Source organism: Mus pahari, chromosome 17 (genome assembly GCF_900095145.1).
Source record: "Mus pahari chromosome 17, PAHARI_EIJ_v1.1, whole genome shotgun sequence".
NCBI lineage: Eukaryota > Metazoa > Chordata > Mammalia > Rodentia > Muridae > Mus > Mus pahari.
The window spans coordinates 17106823-17116648 of NC_034606.1; positions in this window are offsets into that span (position 1 = coordinate 17106823).

Here is a 9826-nt window from a genome sequence, read left to right on the forward strand (position 1 = left end):
CTGACATGGAATAAATAGCTTCATCTGTAGCCATTGTAACCTGCTTATTTGTGTGTTCATAGGGTTTTATCTCAGTGAGCTGATTTTGTTCTCTCATCTGTCTCTGTCTCTGTCTCTGTCTCAGTCTCTCTCTCTCTCTCTCTCTCTCTCTCTCTCTCTCTCTCACTGTTCTACACAAACCAAGGCAAAATAATGGTTTTTCATCTTGAAATCATTACAACTTATCTCTTTGGAAAATCACCCTTCCCACATCACCTTTCTCCAAAAAGATACAAACAACTTCACAGATAGCAATCAGCCACCGTTCATGATGTCACCTGAAGCTGGGATAATTGACGGAGGAGAGCCAGGATGCAGAGGGAGTGACATTTGGCCTTAGTCTTCTATATAAGAAAACAATGAGGAGAATTTTGACTCTGCCTCTGGCTTCCTCCAAATACACTATTAAACAAGAACATAACACAGGCTTAGTCCAATCTAAGCCATCCTTCTGAAGCTGAATTAAAAATACAAATTAATTCCTATTTAGTTGCATTGATCTTCCAGTGTGAAATTAGTGACTTTCAACCAAATCAATTTAATATTTAAGTATTTCTAGTTTTGTTTTCCTTAGAACTCAAAGTAAAATGTATATGGAGTGTTATTAAAGATTTGGAAATTAATATCTTACAGTAAAACATATAATTAGATAATTCTTGGCTACTATATGGTTGTACAGATGTTATTTGTATACATTGCTGTTTCTCTCTGTTGAAAGCCCCTGACAGTAACCATAAAACTTTTCATACCAACCACTCATTCTCCGACAGTCTGGACACCAACTGGCTTTCCCATACTTTAATTTAGTTCTCACACTAACCTCCCCCATAGCATCAGATGCCACAGCAAGAGCTCGATGTCAGTCACAGGCCCCGACTGTATCACCCTAACCTTTACCTAATTAGCTACCGAGTGTAGGCTCTTCTGATTCTGTCTCTGAGTTTAATAATTTGGAACAATAACCCCATCATTCAGGCAAGCTCTTTACCTTCTACTTAAGGCTGATTGTAGAGCACACTAGGAAGGACACAATTAGGTAGAGTCACATAGGGTGAAATCAGAAGACTCCTTACCACAGAAGAAGCTTCAGCACTCCTCGAGACTGAGCTCTGAGCTCATCCTTTCTGACATGTGGATCTGACGCATCCACCACTGAAGCCCTCTAAACACTCGTGCTTGGGAGTCTTATGGAGGAGAGTTTTGGCACTTCATGATTAATTCAGATTTGTGCTTTCATCCCTTCCCAGTTGAACTTTAATCACCCAATTGGTTGTTCTGGCATACATACTCCATCTAAAATTATCTAGGGGTTCATCACGAGTCACCTAAGGATTGGGGGACACGGGTGATTAAAAGTAACACGATTACTATCTCCCTCATGAAACCCTAGAAGTGACCAGGTTTTCAAAAACATTCATTCCAAGACACAGAGGCAAAGGTCAGATAGATTTTCTTGTAGGGTCTTAACATCACACCCATGTTCTTCTCAGTGGCTGAGAACACTGAATTTTAGAATCTAGGATCAGTGTTCGGTTCTTGCACAATATGGTCATATTAATCATACATTAAGATACAGCATTGTAGCATTATATGCTGTGTGTTTTTGTTCATGTGTCATTCAATTTGAAGACACTTTATTTAATGTATTGTTGATTTATTAGCAATGAACTTATGGTTAAAACCCTTCTAATTTATGCTTTAATGAATCTTACTTAGTATGTGTATTTTCCTACAGAGAACATTATAGCCTTCATGCACACAATACTCTCGTCTTTTGCTGTGGGATACTTGAACCAATGAAATCTCTTACAAAAACTGCATAAAAGTGACACTGCTTATTGTGTGTAAACTGAAACAAAAGGAGTCAGAATGTTTCTTTGATACAGATGAGAATATCTTGAAATATTTGCTGGTTTTCAAGTGTCTTAAAATGACTATGGAATTATCATAAGCATTGATTTCAAAGTTCACTGTGCACCAAATATGGTTTATCTCCTGATCTGCTAAAAGCTTGGTCTTCGAGGATGTGATGTTGAAGGAGCAGAATATTTGAAAGGTGGGGTGTACTAGAAGGCACTTGGATTTTGAGGAGTCTCCCCTCATGAATATAGAAGTGTCATCTTTGAAAGTGAATTAAATCTCTTAAGAAATTTTCCTCCCATAAGGATACAGTTTTTTAATAGAAAGATCTTGGTACTTTCATGATCTCTTCCTTAATTTTTTGCCATATAATTCTCTCTTCCTCACATGTGTTTCTTCTCTGATGCTACTCATCATGACTGCTTTGGTACCATTCTTACTAGGGTACAGGATAAGGTAGATTACAGTAACACAGCTTTCAATGTCATTATCAGGATTGACCTCCCAGCCCAGTCAGTCCTTGACTGTAATTACTTGAATAGCTTGTTCTACTTCTCTAAGTATCAGTTTCCTCATCTATAAAACGAGAATCATAACATCTGCTTCTAAGAAAACTTATGAGGATTAAAAGAAAAAACATGCAAAGCATTTATATATTCATATGAAGTCCTCAGTATGCGTTTGTGTAATTAAAATCATCTCAATTCATCCTGACCTCTCTTGTCATATTAAGCTTTCCAAAGCAGTTGCTGGGCAGATCATCACTTTGTTGGAAAATATTCTTCGATCTTCCTCCCATTGGTCATTCTGAGCCCTTCTGCACACAGCCTCATTTCCATCTAACTCCCCTGGAGTCTTGGGTACATCCTCTCTCTGACGATTCCCACAAGCCTGAAATGATGTCCTGTGTTCTCTTCCTTCTCTTCCTATGCTCTGTAAGCAGCCCCAGAGCAGTTGTTCTTTGCTCTTCTCCTACAATTCAGTCCCTTGCATGACACATGGCAAACAACATGCTCTAGGTGAATTAAAAATGTGCGGTATGTGTTTCTTTTTATCAAAATTCATAAAAATTAGTACTTTGTAGCCAAGCAAAGTACTAAAATAAATATCTCATATCCTTTCTGCCAACTACCATCAAACATTCAGATGTTGATGTGGCCACATAGGATCCTTTCCTCTTTCGATGCTGATGACATTTTTAATTGAAGTCTCCATATACTTGCCCTTTAGCTCAGTATCTTATTTATTTGTGTGCTTATATATCATCTACCTTTCAAAATGTGTTTTTTTCAGGGATTTTATCTCATTTCTTTTAATATCTTCTTCTGTATTTGCCAAGTGCAATATATTGTATATGGCCACTGATCAGTTGATATTTGTTCATCTAAATTTGTCAAAATAACTGCATTCATATGTTCTTCTTTCGTATCATAAAGGCAGTACCCTCTAGTTAGAGTCTAACTCACATTTACCAATTGTGACAGAGAGGAAGAAAGAAATTTAGTTTCATAACATGGGACTTTTTAGTGAAACTGGAAACAAGCAAAGAGAATGCACAAATTACTCTGCAATTGACACAGCCAAAGGAAAAGTAACTGTGAATCTATTTAGCACACAACTGGACATCTAACAGCAATCTATGAAAGCATTTGTACTTCCTTCATTCTTCTTTCCATTCTACTCCTATTTTATTATTCAGGCAGATGTAAGGCTGCCAATCTGCCCGGTTCCTTAATTTCAACTGTTCTTTTTAATTTGGACTCTATGATCTGAGATAAAGGTGGTTATATAATAACACATGTTCTCAGTCTTTTGAACCTACTAGAAGCAAAAATCACACTCAGAGACATTTTCCTTGAAGACTGTTTAAGTGTGTGGGCATGGCAGGCTCACTCCTCAGTGTGACATGGAAGACAGGTGTAAAGACTCTGAGCTGCAAGCGACAGGGACATGCTTGAAACTCAAGTCGTCTAACCTGAATTTCTGTCCACTCCATCCAAGTGTTTTCCTAGCAAGACTCATCATCATTAGTGAGAAGAGGGTTGTGATTGAGAAAAGGGAGAGTAGCTGAAGAAAAGGATGGAGATTAATTAGGTGAATTCAGGAATATTTGAAAAAGTTGTGTGTGGAGGGGAAAGTTTAGTTTTGAAGACTGGATTCCGTGTGGCTGATCAACACTGGCATAAAGTTTTCTTCAATTTGTAGAGAAAAGTTCATACCGCCAAATCTCAGATGTGGAAAGTAGAATCCGTGTAATCTTTATTCAGACCAGCATGAGGAAATTTTAGTCAAAGACTCAAGCACAAGCAGAAGTTAGCTTTGCATTGGTCAATTTTAAATGTCAAAAATAGATCAAAATAGATTTTCTTATCCAAAGTTTGCCTTTTACAATTTGGACTTCAAGTTTGATATAGCATGGAGATTTTTTTACCCCCTCTGAGAAAAGTAACTGAGTACATAATTTTTTTTCCTAGTAGAAAATAATAACTTTCCCCCTAAATTTATTAATAGTACTAGCAAAAAAATCCAAGCACAAAGAAACTACAGAAAGGATGAAAAATTAAGCTAGCGCCAATCACTAATCCTGGCCCATCTCACGCCTATATTGAAACACAGAAATTATCCCTTTTTCTTTTCTTCACTAAACTTCATTTGAATCATCTTATTTATTCCTGCCATTTTGCATTATTTCCTGGATCCTCCCAGAACCCTTGGTGAATGCAGCGGAGGGCTACATACCTGCAGTCCCACATCTCTTTATATATTAAAGAGCACAAAGAAAGCTACTTGCATTGAATCTCTGACATGTGACTTAAGCCAAAAGTAAGTACTTTCAAATATGACTAATTTCTGTTGACAGAATTATTGGAAATTAAATTTAAAAGTACTAAGCAAGCTGTCAATTGCAGGGCAAATACTCTAAAATTTCAACAATTTCAGACAAATGGGAAGATATTTTCATAATCTAGTAAGAGGAAGTGTGTTTTAATCACAGGTTAATTCAAGTCACTTTTCTGGTGTTACCTAACACAAACTCTTATCAGAATGTACAGAATTACATCTTATGCCTCTTGGCATGCATCTATGAATATAAAACATCTCTAGTTTTTTTGAAATGTATATAGTATATGGGAGATCACACACTTTGTCCAAGAAAATAGGAATTTTAGTGTTTATTTTAAAACTAAAATATTTTTCAGTGTCTAGCAATAGCTGTTAATATATGCACAAAAGCAAGGAATACTGTGGCTAAAACGACCATCTAAATCCTGTTGACTTATCATAGGTCTTTTGTCTGCCACTCTCTATATTCCAACAGAACAGAAATGTGGTCAAGCCAAACCTCTGAAGATGCTTAAATAATCAGAGACTTTAATTATTGTCTATAAATATTCATCTATTTACAAATTCTCATTATTATTGCACATAATTTAAATAGTTTTAAGAAAATGCAATGTGTTTTTAAGCATAAACACTTTATTTTTTTATAAGATATTGAAAGTATAAAGATAGAGCTGAAATGTAGCTAAGTCACAGGGCTTTCACCTAGCAAAACTAGACTTGAGTTCAATCCTTAGCACTATGAAAATGAAAAATAAAACTTATTAAAATAAAATTGGAGAATACCTCCTTCAATCAACAAAAGCATTAATAAAAATTTCAAAGACAAAACAAAAAATAAACCATGCATAGTGTCAGGAACTTCATTAGAGAAATGAATAGTAAGTGGAACAAGGATAATTATTTACAGGAAATTGGTAATGTAATATGGCACTAAAATATTATTTTGCTTAATTTTATGGAAGCTTAAATTATAGGCACTATGTTCTACAGGAAGTATGGAAAAATAGGTATAAAATATGTGAATATTTTGGAAAAGCAATTACGATGGAAGTAATAATTATGCAATGTCCAAGTTATCTCCAGTTTTAAACTCCTAAGTGTCTATGACATTTGTCCCAGTTCTTGCTTAGTATTTTAACAGATGGGCCATTTTGTCACCCCGAAGAGGAAAGAACAATATCTTCCTTTGCCTTAAGGTCCAATTTTCGTTAAAGTCAAATTCCTGGATCTCTGTGAAGTGGCCGGGATGGGGCAGAGCCAACTCAGAAGGAGCAGATCGTGAGACTATTCTCTGAATACACTAGTGTGTTAAGTTGTTAGGCCAGGGGCAAGCACTCATATGCTCAAGAGAACAGGAAATTAGCCCTTTCTTCTTTGTCATGCATAGTTGCTGTGTACCAGCCAAACAAAACATGCATAAAGGAAATCAGCTTTTTCTTAATGTCATTGCTAAACTGAGTACCTCCAGAACACAGTCAAACACCAATTTTGTTGAAACAGAATTTTATTAGCGATTTTGCAGATCCATTCCATCAACGACTTCGATTTCCTACTTGCTTCAGACCATGTTTGCGAACCTTAAGAAGCCCTTGTGCATGGAACTCTAGACATTTATTGTGTTTCCATTGCTCCCACTGGTGATTTCTTTGAAGCCAAGACAAGCCTCTCACTCCTCAGTTGATCCATTTCTATGACAAAACAAACAAATAAACAAACAAACAAGAACTGGAACTAGAATTGATCTCTAAACCAATTTTATTCTTTTGGATGAATTTTCTCTTCCTACTTCTCTCTTTCATGGATTCCTTTCCCAATTTTATGTATCTGAGTTTGGATCACTCTTTCTCAGTCCCCAGTGCTTGCTTCTTCTTCGTCTGTCTTCACCTTAGATCCTAGAGTTTCTAGGAGCTCTAGCCTATGAGTTCTTTCCTACTGTATACACTCTACATTGGCTGTCTCATATACTCACATGGCTTCAATTACCATCTATAAAACTAGCCTGAAATGAATATCTCCAGCTCAGACCTCTTTTCTGAGCCCTGAGACCATGTTTTTGAAGGCTTACTTGTCATCATCAATTGCGTGTCTCAAAGGCACCTTAAAAAACCAAATATTCAAAGTGAACTCCTGCAAATTCCCCCTGATTTTGTCTTCATGTTGTTTCCCAAAGGTCTACCAATCGGCTGAGTGAGAACTATAGGTGTCCCTCTCTTCTCTGATATTACACCCTTATACTCAAGTCCTTCTTTCACAGTCTTCCCAATTATGATTTGGAAAAATGGCAATAACCTCATAAAAAACATTTCTGCAGCTATTGTTGCCTTCCTCCACTTGTTCTCCATGCTCAATATGAGAATGTTCTTCTTAGCACCCCCTGTGCTTTCCGCAAAGTTCTCGCCCTAAGACCCTATCTATATTCATGCCTACTGTCATCTATACCTACCACGTGTTATAGAGTATTTTTGACAGTTCTTTCTACCCCTCAAATGTTTCAACATCTGTCAGATGTTGCTGTTAGACCATTTTGCTTCTAACTTGTAGATGTGTAGTCATGTCATGAGTTCTTCTTGCAAAGTTCCTGTGTTGCATCACATCCAGCTCTCTGCCCCAGATACAATTAGCTAATGGATACAATTCCTCCTATGCTAGTCTCAGTGAAGCTTATAAATGAAGAATCAACCAGGCTTTTGTTTTTGGAAGTGTACCATAGTGACTAGTATCTAAAAAGTTCTCTGTATCATCTAAAGGACTGAGAGGAAGGCAAATGAGTAAGCAGAAAAATAACAAATGACTATTAGATACATGGTTACATTTCATGCATTGAGTTATGTTTCCAAGTAGATAATCAAGATAATGTTTGGAAGTGTCACAGAAACAATCAATGATATTTTAGTTTTATCTGCAGAAAGAATTTAATGTGGCTACTTTAAAAGTATTAAATTCATATCCAATAATAAAATTCATATGCTTAGAGAAAGTAAATTTTAAAGATAGTTTAGACTGTTCATTACTGGTAGACAAATCCATAGAAAGAAAGGAAGGATTTATTGTTGCTCAAGTGACTTGTCTTTGACTGCTCAGATTAAAGAAATCACTTGTTCAGATTAAAAGGCAGATGAGAAACATACATTGCCTTCCATTACAGAAATAGTAAGAATGCTTTTAAGCAACTCAGGAAAAAAAACTTCTTTACCTTTGTTTTTAGTGGTACAATGTAATATTAGAATTTCATAAAGAATGTCTTTAATGTGTGTATGTTTTCTTTTTTCTTTTTTTCTTTTTTTTGTTTTTTGTTTTTTGTTTTTTTTCCGAGACAGGGTTTCTCTGTGTAGCCCTGGTTGTCCTGGAACTCACTTTGTAGTCCAGACTGGCCTTGAACTCAGAAATCCGCCTGCCTCTGCCTCCCAAGTGCTGGGATTAAAGGTGTGCGCCACCACCCCCGGGCTATGTGTGTATGTTTTCTTAACCCTTATTTGAAATATTTAGAATTTAGTTAATTTTCTGAAAACATCAGATATGGATACATCAAATAGAATATTTATTCAGAAGTAGACTTAACGTGGCTCATTTACATCTCCAGGAAAAAGACGATATGGCCAGCTGGCTTCTCAGGAGGCTCATATCTCTTCTCAAATACTACAAGGAATTCTCACTTTTCGGGCAGCATGGAAATTTTTTACTCAAAATTTACTGAACCAGAAGTCTATATATAAGGTACATAGAAACCCATGCACATCTATCCGCTCGGTAGCCAAACTATGAATTTGGGTGTGTGCTCTGAAATGTGCAAACATTAGAAGAACAGGGTTAGAACAGGACAAGTTTTACATTTTCTGTTTTTATTTATTTCATAGAAGTTTACAAGTCTTAGAATTTTATTTTAGGTATGTTTTCTTCTTGATTTATTACATTTGGAAGCATTTTTTTTTCATTTTCATTTTTTTTTTCTGTGTAGCAGCAATACAGGACATTCTTTAGAAAGACATATGACACTGCACCATTAATAGTGGTGTAGTAGCTATAAACATTAAAAAATAACATCAACCCAACTACAAACGCATATGGTATCCAGTTATGTATTACGTGTGGGCATTGTGCTATGTCACATGTTCAAGGCTCTTAAAAGGGAAGATCCACTTTAGTGCTCTGATGCAGAAGACTATCTCTGGCACAACCAACCAGTTAGTAAGAACAAGGCATTTTAGTTCAGATTGTAGTATTACAAATATAACTACATATATTTTATATATGTATATGACTACATATATATCTTATATATGCATATTTGTATATATTTAACATCGACTCACTATTTAAAAGAATGAACTCTGACCTATCAATACTATAGTATATCAAATACCTCTCAGTCCTTTTTCCATGTACTAACGTAGTCACCATTACGCCTTGACCTGAATTGCTCTTTTTTTCCCAATCCAAGGTAGTAAATCAAGAAAAACATTTGAGTTTACTCATTGGAAACAATTTTGCCTCCTACTTACCAACCGATTAGAGCAGGTTAGACTGGTATTTTATAGAAGTATTAAGGTGATAAAGCCAAATATCAATCAGTCTGACTGCCAAATCTCTAATGTGGCTGCACACAAGGATTGAACAAAGGAGTATTAGTCATGTTGGGAGATGGGGCAGGTTGTCGGCATGACTCAGAAGGTGTTACATGCCACCTCACCATGTACATACAAGTTGCATTAGCAGCACATCTTCCCTTTGATGATGGCTCTCTTACCAAGCAGTTTCTTTCACAGCCTTTCAAGGAGGCTTAAGAGGTAGGGATCCCATAATTTTCCTTGGTACAACTGAACTTTGTGCTTGTCAGGAGCCACAGGCATCCTCGGTGGCCTTGTTGCCTCCCTGGTAAAAGATCTCAGCTGAGCCACGAAAGACAGTGTTTCAGGTACACACCACCTTAGAGGTGATCTGGCTCAAATTCCTGATGTGATGTTTCCTGGTTTGATAGGTTCTTTTCTTTTTCTTTTCTTTTCTTTTCTTTTCTTTTCTTTTCTTTTCTTTTCTTTTCTTTTCTTTTCTTTTCTTTTCTTTTCTTTTCTTTTCTTTTCCTCTTCTC